The sequence below is a fragment of the Euleptes europaea genome, chromosome 13 (assembly GCF_029931775.1).
Source record: "Euleptes europaea isolate rEulEur1 chromosome 13, rEulEur1.hap1, whole genome shotgun sequence".
Taxonomy (NCBI): domain Eukaryota; kingdom Metazoa; phylum Chordata; class Lepidosauria; order Squamata; family Sphaerodactylidae; genus Euleptes; species Euleptes europaea.
The window spans coordinates 61,287,006-61,307,480 of record NC_079324.1 but is presented as its reverse complement, the minus strand read 5'-3'; the positions used below and the strand labels follow the sequence as shown (position 1 = coordinate 61,307,480).

At 42.9% G+C, this 20,475-nt stretch overlaps 1 protein-coding gene across 1 annotated transcript in view; it reads right to left on the bottom strand.

Moving 5' to 3' along the window:
* SETD1B (SET domain containing 1B, histone lysine methyltransferase) overlaps positions 1 to 20,475 on the bottom strand; it is a 51,277-nt gene that overhangs the window by 17,838 nt on the left and 12,964 nt on the right. The window lies entirely within an intron of this gene.

Here is a 20,475-nt window from a genome sequence, read left to right as displayed (position 1 = left end):
GTGTGTGTGCACGCACACGCACGCACACACGTGTGTGAAGTACCATCAAGTCACAGCCGACATATGGCAACCCAGTAAGGCTTTCAAGGCAAGAGACTTAACAGAGGTGGTTTGCCTTTGACTTCCTCTGCATAATGTCAAAATGTGTCCAGAGCGGAAGAGAGTGTTCGTGGCACTGGGACCACTCATAACTCTTACTCTACATACAGTAATAACCCAGCAGTTGTAAAGAAAGTCAAACAACACAACATTCAGTTTGTGGCCAAGAAGAACCAGTGACAGGGAACTGCTCTTGGCTGTTGGTCCTGAGATTAAATCCTAGATGTAGCCTCTCCCACCCTCAGTTCTCCCCCTGTGAAATGGGAAAAGCAGTGGAAAGAGAGGCTCCTTTCACAAAGATGCCCTCATATAACTTCAATGGAAGTTCAATTGTTAAACATAGTTAAACAGAAATGGTTTTGAGCAGGGGTCCCCAACGTGGTGCCCATGGGCATCTGCCAACACTTTTTCTGGCACCTGCCAAATGTTTTTACAAAGAGGTCAGGGCCAGGCGAGGAGTTTGCCCAGCAGGGCTTCTCATTGGCCACTGGAGATCTGATTGGCTGTGCAGATTTTTTAAAAGTTGCTTTGGCAGCAGCTGCCACCTCAACACAAGGATCCTCATGGATCCTCATAGTTAAATTGTGGAACTCCCTGCCCCAGGATGTGGTGATGGCTGCCAACTTGGAAGGCTTTAAGAGGGGAGTGGACATGTTCATGGAGGAGAGGGCTATTCATGGTTACTAATAAAAATGGATACTAGTCATGATGCATACCTATTCTCTCCAGGATCAGAGGAGCATTCCCATTATATCAGGTGCTTTGCAACACAGGCAGGATAATACTGCTGCAGTTGTCTTGTTTGTGGGCTTCCTAGAGGCACCTGGTTGGCCACTGTGTGAACAGACTGTTGAACTTGATGGACTTTGGTCTGATCCAGCATGGCCTTTCTTATGTTCTTATGAAGTGATGCTCTTTGTGGGAAGTGAACAGTCTTCCTGGAGAAGATGCGCAGGAGAGAGTATGGACATCACAACCATCCAGCACCTTGCTGAATGTTAAAAGGTGGATTTTGCTGCCAGAGGGCGTAGTGATGGCCATGAGCATAGACAGCTTTAAAAGGGGATTAGACAGATCCATGGAGGGCAGGTCTATCAGTGGCTGCTAGCCATGGTGACTAAAGGAAACCTCCACGTTCACAGGCAGTCAACCTCTGAATCCCAGTGCCAGAAGGCAACATCAGAGGAAGGCCTTGGCCTCTATACTCTGTTGTTGGACCCCCAGGGTAACTGGTTGGCCACTGTGTGAGATGGGATGCTGGACTAGATGGACCACTGGTCTGATCCAGCAGGGCTCTTTGTATGTTCACTTCAAAAAGGATGTGGACAGAATCGAGTGGCTGCAGAGGAGAGCGAGGAGGATGATCAGGGGCCTGGAGACCAAGCCCTATGAGGAAAGCCTGAGGGATTTGGGAACGTTTAATCTGGAGAAGAGGAGGTTTATGGGAGACATTATTTCTCTCTTGAAGTATTTGAAGGGCTGTCACTTAGAGGAGGGCAGGGAGCGGTTCCTGTTGGCAGCAGAGGATAGGACCCGTAATAAAGGGTTTAAATTGTGGGCGGAAAGGTACTGGCTGGATATTAGGAAAAGATTTTTTACAGTAAGAGTTGTTCGGCAGTGGAATCAGCTACATAGGGAGGCGGTGAGCTCCCCCTCATGGCAGTCTTTAAGCAGAGGCTGGACAAGCACCTGTCAGGGATGCTCTAGGCTGATCCTGCATTAAGCAGGTGGTTGGACTAGATGGCCTGTATGGCCCCTTCCAACTCCATGATTCTGTGATTCTATGTTCTTAACATCTTATTCCATTCTGGACTTCAGGCTTCTCAAATCCAAGACCCCCCTTTCACTCCGACCTGCCACATGGAACCTACTTTTAATTTGATTCTAGCACATTATTTTCTCTCCTTCCCCCCCCCCCCCCGATGATTGTGGGACCTCCGTCCTTGCAATGCAACCACCAGTATGCAAAAACACAAAGCAGCAGTTGGAGATCAGTATTCTATAGGAACACCTAACACAGCTTGCCTTTGCTCATGCGAACGCAACCTTAGCTAGCTGTCTCCCACATCATTCCATCCAATACAACCCCAGCCCACGGACAGCTCCTGCCAGCATGGACTTCCACTGGTTGCCTTTAATTAGTTTCTCCTATCAAGGTCACACTGAATATTTTAGTAAGTATTCAAATATATGGACATAAATTACATTTATATTTTAGTATGGGCTGAAATGTAAGTCACAGGCAAGCAAAGAGCTGGCAGAGTAGGAAAGGCTACAACTGAATTCTTCTGAAGTTTATCTTGAGGAACATTTACAAAAGATTCTTGGGCCTCCAACAGCTTCACAGTTGGTGACTGACCTGTATTCACAGACTGAACAAGTTTTGTGACCCAGGTTTTATCCTAAACGATAGACTAGAAATATAATGGCAGGGAGATGAGAGAGGAAATGGGAATGAGGAAATATACTAAAATCAAAAGAAAGCCAGCTGGAAGAAGGACGCTTTCAATTAAGCATAGTTCAATTAAAATAATTTCAAAAGGATTAATAGCTTATTCAGGATTTAAGAGAAATCATGGATGGTGGCAAAGAACAAAAGCAGACGGCAGGGTGTAGCCAGGGTGGGGAATGTGGACTAGACTACAGGGGAAAGAGGAAAACAAAGTACGTAAAGTCATAGGAAGTTTGTTTTATTCTTTAACGAACTAATATCATGGGGTTTTAAGTACTTTATTTAAAATATCGGAGACTATTCCAGCCATGTAAACCGTTTGAGATGCAGAATCACCACTGGCTGTTTCAGACATACATATACACACAAACATATGTATGTGTATGAATGTATGTCTGAAACAGCCAATGGTGATTCTGGATCTCAGATTCTTTACATCTCAAATTCTTTACATGGCTGGAATAATCGCCGATATTTTAAATAAAGTATTAAAAACGCCATGATATTAGTCCTTTGAAGAATAAAGCAATTGACGGCACTTAACACACACAAGTACATCACTTGGTATCTCATAATTTGGTTCCTCAATATTTATTATTTGTCAGACATCTAAGAACTTAGACAACGTACTAAGTGAAAATAAATGGATATGCCCTGTAGGCTTACAATCTCAAAATTGCACAAATAAGATTTAAGAAAGGGGGGGAGAAAAGACGGGAGAAGAATGCCCTTAATACTTGATAACTCTCAGATTAAGGTATGAAGTCTATTTTGCTTGAACAGACAATGAAGCAATATTTAAGCTTTATCTGTGGCAATCAACCTGCAACGCCAATTTCATACATGCAAGCCATCACTTGATATTACAGTCAATGAGCATGCATGTGTGGATCAGCCCCCTCTCACTGTCCACTCCTGCTCTTTTTCTGATAGTGTAGACCTATTCAGCTTCCATAAGGGAACAAAACAACAGGGTCAGCTGCTTAGAATCTGTACAGTAAGAATTTATTGCCCATGTCTGTTACTTTTATCCCCAGATGAATAGCCCTGTTAATCTGCAGTAGCAAAACAAAATCAGGAATTGCCACTGAGCCCCAGGGCTTCCCCAGATCCATTCGGAATAAACTCTTGGTCATGCACACAAACATGTAAAGAATAATAAACTCTGGACATCTGGACAAGCGAAAAAGATCCCAGACTAAGGGACTATAGATTGTTTGTTAAATGTATTATCCATAACTTGCCAAGGAATGGACAGCCACCCCTTGAGGTAGAATAGCAGGAGACAGCATTACTGGGCTATGGTCATCCAGTAAGTTTCATTGCTGAGCAATCTGAATGCAGGTCTCTCCAGATCAAGACCAAAGTACTACATAATTGGCATGTGACACTTGGAAAGACTCTTAGCATAAGTGTTAGAAGTAATAACTGCTGACAGTACCACATAGAAAAAGAATTTTTTCCACCTGTGGGAGAAACGCAATAGAGCTAAGACATTCTAGAAAATTATAACAAATACATTGGATGAGATCTTCCAGAAGCAGTTATCAGATCCCTTAACGTGTCTTCTTGCTTTTGATAAAATTATCTGATTTGCATCTATATAACAGCTGGCACTATGTTTATTAACATTAGCAAGAACCATATTTGGGGGGGGGGAATAGAGGGTACCAATAAGACTTAAAAACCACAGGAAAGGTTTAATATTGAAAAACCAACCGCATGTCAAAGATTAATACCAGAGCACACAAAAAAGTTGCGAATTCATACAGTCTGTTCATTGAACATATCATGTACAAATATGGAATATGTTATACAGATTAGTGTGTGTGTGTGTGTGTGTGTGTTAAGTGCCGTCAAGTCGCTTCTGACTCATGGCGACCCTATGGATCAATGTTCTCCAAAATGTTCTCTCCTTAACAGCCTTGCTCACGTCTTGCAAACTGAGGGCCATGGCTTCCTTTATAGAGTCAATCCATCTCTTGTTGTGTCTTCCTCTTTTCCTGCTGCCTTCAGGTTATTAGTACTTATTTAAATGATATTGCTTAAACAGCCAAAAGGCCACAAGCAGCATCACACTAATATAATCCCCAAAATTAACCTTTTTTACATTTACATTTGATTAAATGTTCCTCAACAATTTAGCCACTAATAATATAATTCTTTTATCTATGCCAAACAGCAGCCATTGAATTAACCTTTACGAGGAGAGATAAAATTTATGAAGTAAAAGTTGCCCTAAATATTTCCATCTCAAATCATCCCAACGACAGCAGTACAGCAAAATATGCTCCAGGGTCTCTATATGGCCATCCCCACATACGCAGCTTCTATCTGAATACGGAATGCCTGAAAAGCGTCTTTCAGTAACCACAGATGGAAACACATTCAGCCTAGCCAACATAAACACTGTTCTATATTGACATACCGTTAAATAGATGATTAGTATTAATTTATATATTATTATTTTTAATCCTGCCAGGAACTCAGATCAGCTGATATCATACTCTTGCCTCCTTTTTATCCTCACAACCACCTGTGTGAGGTAGGTTGGGTGGAGGGAACATGACTGGTGAAAGGTCACTCAGGCTGCAACCCTAAGGGCACTTTCCGGAGAGGAAGCCCAGCTGAACATCAGACTTGCTTTTCAAGAGAGCTGTTTAGGATTGCTTCATGGCATATTAGGGATTTGAACCTGAATCTCCCAGATCCCTGCCCAACACTCTAATCAACATACCACACACACACTCTAAAATGGTTATGAATATTTGTTCATTTGTTCTATAAATTTATATTACTTGTCTCCGATATTAGGTATAACGCTTTGAAAAAGGCAAATTCCATGCTGGCCATGAGGAACAGAGAATAAAACTGCTGCTATCATACTGCCCTTGTACAAATCTATGGTGAGACCACACTTGGAATACTGTGTGCAGTTCTGGTCACCATGCCTAAGAACATAAGGAAAGTCCTGCTGGATCAGATCGAGGCCCATCACGTCCAGCAGTCTGTTCACACAGTGGCCAACCAGGTCCCTCTAGGAAGCCACAAATAAGACAACTGCAGCAGCACCATCCTGCCCGTGTTCCACCGCAGCCAATATAATAGGCATGCTTCTCTGATACTAGAGAGAAGAGGTATGCAGCACGACTAGTATCCATTTTAACTAATAGCCATGAATACCCCTTTCCTCCATGCATATGTCCACTCCCCTCTTAAAGCCCTCCAAGCTGGCAGCCATCACCACATCCTGGGGCAGGGAGTTCCACAATTTAACTATGCGTTGTGTGAAAAAATACTTCCTTTTATCTGTTTTGAATCTGTCACCCTCCAGCTTCTACAGATGACCCTGTGTTCTAGTATTATAGGAGAGGGAGAAAAACATCTCCCTGTCGACTCTCTCCAAATCATGCATAATTTTATAGAACTCTATCACGTCTCCCCTTAGCCGCCTTCTTTCCAAGCTAAAAAGCCCTAAGTGTCTTAACCACTCCCCATAGGACAGATGCTCTAGTCCCCTAATCATTTCGGTCACTCTTTTCTGCACCTTCTCAAGCTCTGTAATATCCTTTTTTTAGGTGCGGTGACCAGAACTGTACACAGTATTCCAAGTGTGATCTCACCATAGATTTGTACAAGGGCAGTATGATATCAGCAGTTTTATTCTCTATTCCTCGTCTAATTATGGCCAGCATGGAATTTGGCTTTTTTACAGCAGCCACACACTGGGTTGACATCTTCATTGAGCTATCCACTACCACCCCAAGATCCCTTTCTTGGTCTGTCGCTGCCAGCACAGATCCCATCAGTGTATATGTGAAGTTGGGATTTTTTGCCCCAATATGCATCACTTTACACTTACTCACATTGAATCTCATTTGCCATTTTAATGCCCATTCTTCCAGCATGTAGAGATCCTTCTTGAGCTCTTCACAGTCCGATTTTGTTTTAACCACCCTAAATAATTTGGTGACATCTGCAAACTTGGCTACTTCACTGTTTAACCCCAACTCCAGGTCATTGATGAACAGGTTGAAAAGCACCGGTCCCAACACAGATCCCTGAGGGACACCACTGCTCACATTCCGCCATTGTGAGAACTGACCATTGATTCCTACTCTCTGCTTCCTATGTTTTCAGCCAGCTCTCAATCCGTAAGAGGAGTTGTCCTCTTATCCCATGACTATGAAGTTTGCTTAGCAGTCTTTGGTGGGGGACTTTGTCAAAAGCTTTTTGGAAATCCAAATACATAATATCCACAGGCTCATTCTTGTCCACATGCTTATTGACGCTTTCAAAAAACTCTAATAGGTTAGTGAGACAGGACCTACCTTTACAGAAGCCATGTTGGGTTTTGCCCAGCAGACCTTGCTCTTCTATATGCTTGACAATTCTATCTTTAATAATGCTTTCCACCAATTTACCCGGTACAGATGTTAAGCTAACTAGCCTGTAATTTCCTGGGTCCCCCCTGGAACCTTTCTTTCATAAATGGGTGTTACATTGGCCATTCTCCAGTCCTCTGGTACAGAGGCTGATCGAAGGGACATATTACATATCTTTGTTAGAAGATCAGTAATTTCCCTTATCTTAAAAAAGGATATTGCAGAAAAGAGCAGCCAAAATGATCAGGGGACTAGAACAACTGCCCTATGAGGAATGGTTAAAACGCTTAGGGCTATTTTGCTTGGAAAAAAGTGGTTAAGGGGAGACATGATAGAAGTCTATACAATTATGCATGGTATGGAGAGAGTGGACAGAGAGAAGTTTTTCTCCCTTTCTCATAATACCAGAATGCAGGGTCATCTGCTGGAGGGTGAGGGATTAAAAAAAGTTAAAAGGAAGTCTGTCTTCACACAATACATAGTTCAGTTGTGGAACTCTCTGCCCCAGGATGTTGTGATGGCTGCCAACTTGGAAGGCTTTAAGAGGGAAGTGGACATGTTCATGGAGGAGAGGTGTATTCATGGCTACTAGTAAAATTGGATACTTGTCATGATGTATACCTATTCTCTCCAGGATCAGAGGGTCAGGCCTATTAGATTAGGTGCGGTGGAACACAGGCAGGATGGTGCTGCTGCAGTCGTCTTGTTTGTGGGCCTCCTCGAGGCACCTGGTTGGTCACAGTGTGAACAGACTGCTGGACTTGATGGGTCTGGGTCTGATCCAGCATGGCTTTTATGTTCTTATGTATACGCATAATTTAATACAAAATAAGGTTTGCAAATATTTTTAGCTCTGCCCTGATTACAAAGAAAATGTAGTAAGAACCAATCAACCAGGGAGAGAAAGGTCAACAGTTCGTCCACAGTAGATATAGTATCACATCTCAGCTGTTTATTTTCCAAAAAAGCAGCTACCAGACAGCGTGCCCTTTGCCTACGTCAGCTTTTGCCAGTTCTCAGAAGCTCATTGGCCCTCTGGAGCAAAAGGCCATTGTTGGACACCTGTCACCTGCCCTGCAGAGCCATGCAGCTGGTCAGGCAACAGCTGCAGTCCTACCCAGATACTCGTTAAAACACAAACAGGCACCTTCCTGGAAGGAAAGAAAACTGAACAATATCGGATCTAATGTATGCTGCTTGATCAAATTCCCAAGAGGGGAAATTTAAGCTGATCCTTCAAGGCGCACAGGGGTGGAGGAACTATTCCCCTGAAAACAGCAACTCACTCCCAGGACTACTTGGTTGGGAAAGAAATGCCACCACGGTGTGTGTTTGTGCCGCACAATGTGACAGGCTCAGGTGCTGCTTCCTAATTAGCTGCCGCCTCACACCAAGAGAAAACTGGGGGGGAAGGCAAGAAAGAAAACGAGGGGGGAGTCAATTGATCACGATGGGGCAGGGTTTTTTTTTTTTAAGTTAAGCTGTTTTCCTGTCTTACAAGGAATGCAACTTTCCTTTCTTCGCAACTCAGGGATGCAAAACGCCCCTCTTTGTAAACATCTGCTTTGTTTTGTATCTGAAACATCGGCACAAGACAGGGCCACGGTCCAGACTCTTACTTATGGCCTGTTATTCTCAAAATGAGATGCCAGTATTCCCGGGTATATTCAAGCTTGTGCTGAAGGGCACCTGAGAAAAATCTTGTAATTTTGACCAAAGACCGTGCTCTTTTCCTTACTAAATATATAATAAATAAATTTTATTTGCAGCTAGTATGCCAGATAAAACAGGTAAAACAGAAACTGACCATACAGAGTAGATGTTTACAACCAAGGCCAACAAAATTAGGAATCACCCAGTTTTACATTTCCACAGATTAAGGAAGTACATTAAGGCGACGTAGCTTCATTGCTACTGCACAGTATTTTGCGACCTGGGTGGTGATTGGTGAAACCTTTTGGTCCATTCACCCTCATCACCAGAGCCCATTTCCCTAATCAAAGGGTCAATAATATTGAAGCAGGCTGACTTGTAGAGGGGACATCTTAAAAATACATGCTCAATGGTTTCCAGCTCCCCTGTGTTACACGGGCAAAGTCTCTCCACTCTGGGGATCTTCTTAAATCTCCCTTCTAATATGGCAGATGGTAGGGCTGCACATCTGGCCAGTGTATAGGCCCTTCTATGTGTGTTCCTTTCTAGGGAGTATAAATATGCAGCTGGTGCTAGAATATACCTGGCATATTGAGGGGCTATAAATGCAGGGGATCTCATCTTTTCCTTACTATAATGTATCCAGTTCACCAAACCCCCCCCCCCAACTACAGACACGCTGGGACTATGCATACAGATACAGAGTATGAAATAGGTAAAAGAGTGCTACAGTTACAGAGGTCTAGGGAGTTACAATTATGTGGTAGGTTTTTTTTACTGAGGTAATGCCTATGCAGACACACACCCTGTCAAATCACATGGAATGACGTGAAAGGTGTGGTTTAAAAGCCAGCTCCTTTGTTTCTAGCTCCCGTATTTCATTCAGTACTGAAAAATGATAGCAAGCAGATCAGCCAAGAACCTTTACATCTGGAGGATGATTGGCAACTTGGATCGCAAAGGCGGCATTGCAGTGGTAACAAGATTTTTATTACCACCACCTTTCAGGTGGAACTTTGTTTTTTTCTGCAGTAGGAATTCTCAAGCGCAACATCCACTCATAGCTGCTACTCGGTCACTTGCTGTTGAAGCATTTCTTAGGATGGGATAACTCTTCATTCACTAACAAGAGCCCCACCTAACAAGAGCCCCATGGCGCAGAGTGGTAAGCTGCAGTACTGCAGTCAAAAGCTCTGCTCACAACCTGCGTTCGATCCCGATGGAAGTCGGTTTCAGGCAGCCAGCTCAAGGTGGATTCAGTCTTCCATCCTTCCGAGTTTGGGGAATGAGTACCCAGCTTGCTGGGGGTAAAGCGTAGAGGACTGGGGAAGGCAATGGCAAACCACCCTATAAACACAGTCTGCCTAGTAAATGTTGGGATGTGATATCACCCCATGGGTCACATCCTCTGGCGCTTGCACAGAGGACTACTTTTCCCTTAAATAAAACAAAACATTGGGTATTTTCCCCACATAGGGATTTTATGACTGAACAGAGACAGCCTACATCCCAAACACCACATCCCCATTTTGACTTGTAGGGAGGAGGAGCTGGGAGCCATGATCGGTTCCTTCAGAAATAAGTCTGTCTGCTAAAAGAAAAACATTTTTTCTTTATTGCTTCATTTTAATAGTGTGTGCTCAGGTGTAAAGAACACTCTGCTTGAAAATATAAAGCAGTTTCCTGTTACTAGAATGCCAGTACATCCAGACAGAGCTCAGCCTTGGAACCTGTTCTGAATGACCTGTTCTCAGCTCCAAAATACATGATGCTGCAACAGAAGGCAGGATACTTCAGAGCACGTATTAATAAGTGTATTTCTCTCTGTACTGAGAAACCATCAGCAGCATATCAGTGATTAGAGGGCTGGGTTTCCAGGTCAAAGGATGTGGCTTCCAAGGAGGAATTAACCCTATAGTTTTCCAAGTTAGGAATTGTGCACCCACATCCAGCATAATAAGAACACACTGGTTCCTAAACTCAGAAGAAGAGTTGGTTTTTATATGCCGACTTTCTCTGCCACTTAAGGGAGACTCAAACCGGCTTACAATCACCTTCCCTTTCCCTCCCCACAATAGACACCCTGTGAGGTAGGTGAGACAGAGAGCTCGTAATAGAACTGTAACTTGCCCAAGGTCACCCAGCTGACTTAATGTGTAGGAGTGAGGAAACAAATCCAGTTCACCAGATTAGCCTCCGCCACTCATGTGGAGGAGTGGGGAATCAAACCCGGTTCTCCAGATCAGACTCCACCGCTCCAAAGCAAGATCCATTGAATTGATTCAGATGGCATAAAAAAAAAACCTGATCGCTCCTCAGGCTCATGCACGCCCCCTGCTCTCCTCATACACACAGTCAAAATGGAAGATTCCCTGTTGCAAAAGAAACCAGCCTATCTGTGACATTCAGAATTGGTGTGCTTTAACTAGCTGCATTGTTTTCTTGCTTACGGAACAGGATTAAACTGTGGTCACAACAAACTGTGGTCTCTTTCAAAGCACCAGGTCTTCAGTCTTGGCTCTGTACTGGGATGGGGAAGTGAGGGAGAAGAGCACTCAAACCCCAGAATGAACCAGGCTAGTTTAATCACAGACAAACCAGAGTTGCATTGTGATATCTGGAAACAGCAGTTGACTGCAGTGCAACTTACATTCAACGTGTGAGGTTAGGAGCTGTTATCTAGAGCGGGGGTCAGCAAACTCATTAGTCAAAAGAGCCAAATATCAACAGTACAACGATTGAGATTTCTTTTGAGAACCAAATTTCTTAAACTTAAACTATATAGTCAAAAAGGGCAAGAGTCCAGTAGCACCTTAAAGACTAACAAAAATATTTTCTGGTAGGGTATGAGCTTTCGTGAGCCACAGCTCACTTCTTCAGGTATCTGAAGAAGTGAGCTGTGGCTCACGAAAGCTCATACCCTACCAGAAAATATTTTTGTTAGTCTTTAAGGTGCTACTGGACTCTTGCCCTTTTTGACTACTACAAACAGACTAACACGGCTACCCACTGTGAATTAAACTATATAGGTAAGTACACTGTTTATTAACTTAATAAACTTTAATTAAAGTTTTAAGTCTTAATTAAACTATAGGTACACTGAATAAAACTTGATATCATACTTAATAGTGATCTTATTTACTGATAAAAATTAAATTGTAAGTCCCTGCCATTTCCCCCTCCCCGTCCGGAGTCCTTGTCTGGAGTCCCGGTCTACCGCCATAAAAGCCTATTGGTAGACCTGGCCTCCGGCTGAGTCCCATTGGAAGGCCAGGTCTACCCATTGGCTTTCTTGGCAGTAGACCTGGCCTCCAGAGACCCATAGAAGTCAATTGGTGGACCTGGCCTCTGAAGGGGGACTTTTTCCCCTCCTCGGAGTCCTGGTCTACCGCCAAGAAAGCCAGTGGGTAGACATGGCCTCTGAGGAGGGAAAAAGTAAGGTATCCATAAAATTAAATCATGACAATGACTGACAAACACTTAATGTGAACAATAGGAGCAAACTTCTAGATTCACAGATGCAGTAAACACATGAGAACATAAGAAAGGCCGTGCTGGATCAGACCAAGGCCCTTCAAGTCCAGCAGTCTGTTCCCACAGTGGCCAACCAGGTGCCTCCAGGAAGCCCACCAGCAAGACCAGTGCAGCATCATTGTCCTGCCTGCGTTCCATAGCACCTGATATAATAGGCCTGCTCCTCTGATCCTGGAGAGAATAGGCATGCAGTTTTTAAGAAGATGCTTCAGCAGCAGCTGCTACCACAGCACAAGTATCTTCACTGCATGGCTAAAGATAAGTGGTGTGTATGCAAGAAAATATTTTTAAACAATATGTTCATTTTAAAAGGCATCCGATTAGATTCTGCCTGAAATACTGAAGATTTGCTATTAGAGTTATGCATGACCTCACTTCCCTGAGATTCTGTGGTTGGGCCCACCTCTTATGGTAACCATTTTTTGGTTGTGCCCACCATCTAAGGTCAAAACTCCAAAGGTGCCCACAGGTTCAAAAAGGCTGGGGGACCTTGATCTAGAGGTACAATTTCATAGCAGATTGCACTTCTTATAATTGCTTAACATTCTGGAGAAACTAAAAACACCTTGAACAACTCATTAAGAGCAACCTTCCACCCACATATAGCAAATGCAATTCTTGCAGCTAACCAGAGATCATTGCCCCTCCAGTATTCCAAAAGAAATTGCTTAAGTGAGGCCCAAAGAGATACAGGGCATCACCCTTTCTAAGAAGATACCACTACACCACTTTGTGTAAATATGCAAAATTCAAAAGCCTCAAAACCTCAATTTGACTCCTGAGAGCGAAAGAAGTAGCCTACAACCACAACTGGCTTTCTTTTGCTTTGGTATCTAGAACATCCCATAGCATCTCACTGGTTAATCAACAGAAGAGAAGACCCTCTTCTCCCTATCAGTTTCACTGTGGAGAGCCCGCCCAGCTCCTTTGAATACTATACACACATCTTTGTAACAGCTGTGGACAACAAGCACTGTGCAACCAAGCCAAGTGCCCTTAAGTAGATTAATTACAACTCTCTAAGAAGTGTCATCTTGCAGGGATTCTGTGTCAACAAGTCACAAGCAAATTGCCCCCTTGAAGGAGTTCTGCCAAACCAGAAAGGACTCAAGCTGGGATTCATCCCTAAAGAACAGGCCTACAGATTGACAGGCAAATGTTGAATAATGTCTTTGATGGAGTTTTACTGATGGTGGCTACTCATTCGCTACTCTGTATAAACCCCAAGTACAAATAGATGGCCACCTCTAAACTATCCTGCAGTAGATCCACTGAGGTTAAGCATGAGGGAACAACAAAAGGAAATAGCTCCAACTATTTATTTTATTTATTAAACTGTTTCTATCCTGCCTTCTGATACTAATCTCCAAGGCAGATAAGTTTATGGTCAACACATTGCAATGATGAGAGTAATAAATAGACTTTGTCCTGGAAGGGCAGGATTCAAATCCCTCTTCACACTTGGATTCACTGGTTGGCCTTGGGCAAGACAGAGTGTTCTGGCCATCCAACAGAACTCTTTGAATGTTCTCTCTATATACTTCCTGGGTCAGTTCTTGGATAGTCTGGCGATACGTTATCAGACTTTGTTCATGCTACAGTTACTTTGCCCTGTTTTGTCTGAACCACAGTTCTTCCTCCGTGTGCTTGTACTACTGCCTTAGTTTCCAGACTACTTGTTTGGCCAGCACCCGCTTGAGAACTGAGAACAATTAGGATAACGTACTGACTTGGTGTGGGATGTGGATGTAGTTGAGCCAGTTGACAATAGTAATCACAATGGCATCAAATTTAATTTATATGCAAGTGGGAAAGTGACTGGGAAATCTCACACAATTACCTTTGACTTTAAAAGAGGGAACTTCTCTAAAAGGAGAAAACTGGTAAAGAGGAAGTTGAAAGGAACAGTTAGGAGGGTTAAATCTCTGGAAAAGGCTTGGGGGTTACTCAAGTCCACATTACTAGAGGCTCAGCTAGATTGTATACCACAGGTCAAGAAAGGTAGTAATAAGTCCAAGAGGTCACCACCATGGCTAACAAGTAAGGTGAAGGAAGCAATTAGAGAAAAAAAGTCTTCCTTCAGAGACTGGAAGGTTTGCCCAAACGAGGCGAACAGGAGCAAACACAAACTTGCACAAAGGAAATGCAAGCAGATAATGAGAGATGCAAAAAAAGATTTTGAGGGGCATATTGCTAAACACATCAAAACAAACAATAAGAAATTCTTTAAGTATATTAGGAGTAGGAAACCAGCTAGGGAAGCGGTTGGACCATTGGATGACAATGGGAGTAAAGAAACTCTAAGGGAGGATAAAGCGATTGCTGAAAAACTAAATGAATTGTTCTCATCTGTCTTCACTGTTGAAGATACAGGGCAGATTCCTTCTCCTGAACAGAGATTTTGGAGAGGGGGAAATGAGGAACTGAGGCAAATAGTGGTAACAAGGCAGGAAGTCCTAGAACGTCTAGACAAACTGCAAACCAACAAGTCACAGGGACCAGACGGTATTCATCCTAGAGTTCTTCAAGAACTCACATGGGAAATTGCTGAACTTCTAACAAAGATATGTAATATGTCCCTTCGATCAGCCTCTGGCCATTCTCCAGTCCTCTGGTACAATGTAACACCCATTAAAAAAATGGTTCCGGGGGGACCCAGGAAAGTACAGGTCAGTTAGCTTAACGTCTGTTCCGGGTAAATTGATGGAAAGCATTATTAAAGATAGAATTGTCAAGCATATAGAAGGGTAGGGTCTACTGAGCAAAACCCAACATGGCTTCTGTAAAGGTAGGTCCTGTTTCACTAACCTATTAGAGCTTTTTGAAAGCATCATAAGCATGTGGAAAGAAATAAGCCTGTGGACATTGTGTATTTGGATTTCCAAAAAGCTTTTGACAAAGTCCCCCACCAAAGACTGCTAAGCAAACTTCATAGTCACGGGATAAGAGGACAAGTCCTCTTATGGATTGAGAGCTGGCTGAAAAATAGGAAATAGAGAGTAGGAATCAATGGTCAGTTCTCACAATGGCGGGATGTGAGCAGTGGGGTGCCTCAGGGATCTGTGTTGGGACCGGTGCTTTTCCACTTGTTCATCAATGACCTGGAGTTGGGGTTAACAGTGAAGTAGCCAAGTTTGCAGATGACACCAAATTATTTAGGGTGGTTAAAACAAAATCGGACTGTGAAGAGCTCGAGAAGGATCTCTACATACTGGAAGAATGGGTAATAAAATGGCAAATGAGATTCAATGTGAGTAAGTGTAAAGTGATGCATATTGGGGCAAAAAATCCCAACTTCACATATACACTGATGGGATCTGTGCTGGCAGCGACAGATCAAGAAAGGGATCTTGGGGTGGTAGTGGATAGCTCAATGAAGATGTCAACCCAGTGTGCGGCTGCTGTAAAAAAGCCAAATTCCATGCTGGCCATAATTAGACGAGGAATAGAGAATAAAACTGCTGATATCATACTGCCCTTGTACAAATCTATGGTGAGACCACACTTGGAATACTGTATACAGTTCTGGTCACCGCACCTAAAAAAGGATATTACAGAGCTTGAGAAGGCGGAGAGAAGAGCAACCAAAACGATTAGGGGACTGGAGCAACTGTCCTATGGGGAGAGGTTAAGATGCTTAGGGCTGTTTAGCTTGGAAAGAAGGCGGCTAAGGGGTGACATGATAGAGCTCTATCAAATTATGCATGGTTTGGAGAGAGTGGACAGGGAGAGGATTTTCTCCCTCAATACTAGAACGCGAGGTCATCTGTAGAAGCTGGAGGGTGACAGATTCAAAACAGATAAAAGGAAGTATTTTTTCACACAACGCATAGTTACATTGTGGAACACCCTGCCCCAGGAAGTGGTGATGGCTGCCAACTTGGAAGGCTTTAAGAGGGGAGTAGACATATTCATGGAAGAAAAGGGTATTCATGGCTATTAGTTAAAATGGATACTAGTCATGCTGCATCCCTATTCTCTCTAGTATCAGAGGAGCATGCCTATTATTTTGGGTGCGGTGGAACACAGGCAGGACAATGCTGCAGCAGTCGTCTTGTTTGTGGCTTCCTAGAGGCACCTGATGGGCCACTGTGTGAACAGACTGCTGGACTTGATGGGCCCTGGTCTGATCCAGCAGGGCCTTTCTTATGTTCTTAAAGCAAAATGTTTTGCTTCCCTCTTGCTGGGAGGGTCTACAACATCAATTGGTAGTCTGTTTGTAATCTCTGCTTCTCTAGGCTTTAACTGGCTTTTAAAAGTAAATAATTTTAATGAAAAATATCTCATGCCTGTTTGAATTTCCAAATTATTCCAAATTGCAAAACTAATTTAATCAAACAGAGTACCTCCCTTTAAAAAGTATACAAGCGCAGCGTGCGTCAACTCCTTCTCCATCTTTGTCAGTAATACTGAGAAACACAGAAAAATGAAATGAGTTTTATAATTTCAAAATTCTTAAGTTATTTTTAGATGGTACATGGGCAAGTCAAAAGGAGTAAAATTGAAGGCATCTCCTAAGGAGAAAACTAGGATTGGTTTTTTAGGTTGCGATCCTGTTCACACTTAATTGACAGTAAATGTAATGGAACCACCACTGAAACCAATACGAGGTAGTTGTGCACATTTCTACTATGGCTAAATGCTGCATGCTAAGGAGTGCACGTTTTTAGTACTGAACTCTCCACGATTCAACTCTTGGTAGAAAAACAAATTAGAATCTGCTCTGCAGGAACTTCAACTTGTGGACTAATTGAACAGAGGTAAAGCCTCCAGTAAAGATGTTTCCTATGATCCTTCCCCATCTTTTTTTGTGCTAGCTAAACAAGAACAAAGCAATTGGTAGATAATGAAACAATTAATATCCTTGATTTTCATAATTAGCAAACAGTATTCAAATTGGATTCTGGATTTGTAGAAGTAGACCTTAGCCCAAAGGAACACAGATCTTAGAAAGCATCTGACATTCCCCAAGTCAACAGTTTTCTTCAGTCAGCAATGAACAAACATATATGTTTAGCCAAGTGTTTGTGTTCTTTTGATTTGTTCCTCCCCCCCCCCTATTAAAAACAATGGACATAGCTAAGGCTCAAAAGCCTTTTGGTAGACAATGGTTGAATCCCCCACCAACTACAAATCTTACTGGGGGGACGGACGGACTCACACTGAGGAAATCAAGTTAGTATCCAAAGGACCAAGTTAAAGAATAGATAACAATAATAAAGAATTTCAGAATATATAGATATAGTAATCTAGTCTCTTTATCTATTGAAACAGTTTTAAGGCAGAATTGCTTCATCTGTTAAACAGCATGTAATGAACCAACGCTAAAAAACAGTAGGCAGAAAGAGAATATCTCATGCAGTTGGAAGGAAAAAGGGGTGACAAGGAGGCAGACGGAAAGAGCTAAATGAAATATTGCTATATCGATTTCTTCCAACAATGGATGAAGGGCAGCAGGAGGGACACTTTAAAAAATACTGAAACACGTGCAGGAAATTCAGTGGTCAGGACAATTCTGCTTATCATGGAAGCCTTTCCACGTATGGTGGTAATATCAATTAACAGAAATAATGGGGGGGGGGTTTAAATCAGAGATGTAGCAGGAAGAAAGACTGTGTATCACCCTGTAGTTGCACTAACAGACTCTCTGAAAAGCATAGTAGAAAAAAATATGATATAGAATTCCTCAGAGTTTGTTAACGGCTCAAAACTGTAGTTTTGGTTATTTATTTAGTTGTTTATATCCTGCCCTCAGTCCCCGGCCAAGGGGGGATTGTCAATTGGAGAGGGGAAGGGGGGAATCGAATGAATGCTACGACAGAAGATCAGATACACAGCAGCAATAGTCTTGTACGTTTTGCCTGGCCTGCTGAGGGAATGTAAGTGATACACATTGTGCAAAACAAGTTTCTATTAAGTATACTCACACACCAGTCCTTCGTTGAGTTTTGTTCATCTAAAGTGATATGACAAAAAGCACAAGAGCTCATCCAAACAGTTGTTTGGTGCCTGTGACCTTAATAATGGTTTGGAAGTAATCTGGAACATCAACCCCCGCCCCACCTTCACCTCACTGAGCTACCTATGGTTGCCAACCTCCAGTTAGTAGCTGGAGATCTCCTGGTATTATGACTGATCTCCAGCCAATAGAGATCAGTTCACCTGGAGAAAATGGCTGTTTTGGGAATTGGACTCTATGGCATTTACGTCCCCTCCCCAAACCCTGCCCTCATCAGGCTCCACCCCAAAAACCTCCTGCCGGTGGCGAAGAGGGACCTGGCAAGCCTAGAGCTTCCCCAAGGCAAGATCAGAGCTGAAAGTCTTTCAAAATGTGGACTGGGCCTGGCAACACTTAAACATGCCTTGCCAGAGTATCTGCCATACCACCAGGTCAGTTTCAGATTAACATCTATGCGTCGTCGATACCCCACCATAATCTTTGAGTAATTTTGCCCTTTATTGTGTGGAACCAGAGAACACATAGCAGCACCATATAGGAGACAGGTAACTATGTTGTCTAATCTAATATCCCCTTTCGCTACAAACACACCAAGAATCAACACTGCTGAAATTCAAAGCAAGCAAGCCATGGAAAGATTTTCCCTCTTCACTAGTACTTCAGAGTGTCCCCTATTAAGGATGTGTCACTGGCAACCAAGATCAAGTTAATTCATGTCATCGTATTCCCTATTACTATGTACATGTTACTATGTATGGGTGTGAAAGCTGGACAATGAAGAAAGCTGATAGGAAGAAAGTAGATTCCTTTGAAATGTGGTGTTGGAGGAGAGTCTTATGGATACTGTGAACTGCCAAAAAAACCCAGATCAGTGGTTTCTAGAGCAAATCAAGCCTGAACTGACCCTAGAAGCTAAAACGACTAAACCGAGGCTGTCGTACTTCCCTGACATTATGAGAAGACAATAACTGGAAAAGACAATAATGCTAGGAAAAGTTAAAGGCAGAAGGAAAAGAGGAAGGCCCAACAAGAGATGGATTGACTCTATAAAGGAAGCCACGGCCCTCAATTTGCAAGATCAGATCAAGGCTGTTAAAGATAGGACGTTCTGGAGGACATTGATTCATAGGGTCACTATGAGTCGGAAGCAACTTGACAGCACTTAACACACACACACACACTAACCCTCTGATGTCCATAGGGTCACTATGAGTCGGAAGCAACTTGATGGCACTTAACACACACACACTAACCCTCTGATGTCCAGATCTGGCTGCAGTTTGATGAGAGAGATGGGAAAGGTAATTAATGCACACCTCTTTATGTATAATGGCAATTCTATTGTACTGTGTTTCTTGATGGGAGTGGGCAATATAAATGATTTCATATTAATTTACCCAAAAGATAATGTTCAGTTATTTTTATGTTCTTTTTTCATTTGGTCTCAGTTCATCTTTTGTTCTCAGTTCATCTTTTGTTCTCAGTTCATCTTTCTACAGAAATCCTATGTGCTATATAGAATCTCTGTGTTTCCTCAGCAAAGATTCTCCTGCTCTTAACTTTGTTTCCCACATCAAGGCTGCATTCATTTAGCCAAGACAGGATTGTAGCCTGATCTATGCAGAAGCAAGTCACACTGTTAGCAGTGTACAGATCTTCAGCTTTTGTGAGGCTTCCTTTGGAATGCATAACCATAACTTTGAAACACAACCAAAGAAAGAATAGTAAACAGAAGGCATTGCATTAGGGGTGGGCGACCTTTTGGTCCCAAGTGCCAAATCCCCGTCATCTACCTGTGAAGATGTTGGTGTGACCGCAGACAAAGGGCGTGGGAAACAGCAAAGAGTCAAGGGCTTGAAGAAGAGTTCGTTTTTATATGCTGACTTTCTCTACCACTTAATAAAGAAATCAAACTGGCTTACAATCACCTTCCCTTCCCCACAACAGACACCCTGTGAGGAAGGTGAGGCTGAGAGAGTGTGACTAGCCCAAGGTCACCCAGCTGGCTTCTTGTGGAGGAGTGGGGAAACTGACCCAGTTCACCAGATTAGCCTCTGCTGCTCATATGGAGGGGTGGGGAATCAAACCCAGTTCTCCAGATCATAGTCTACCACTCCAAAACACCACTTTTAACCACTACGCCATGCTGAGGAGTCAAGGACTGTAACCCCAGCCAGACACACTGTAAGCAAACTGAATGCCTTGGATGGACAACAAGCCCTGAGCAAAATGGTCTGATTTTGACACACATGCTGGGTTGGGGAGGGTCGTCTGAGCCCCCATTTAACCATGAAGTTCATCAGGTGGCCTTGAGAACACTACCATTCATCAGCTTAAGCTAGTTAAGACCCCTGTTGCCAGGATAAACAAAAAGGGCAAAGTATTACATAAAT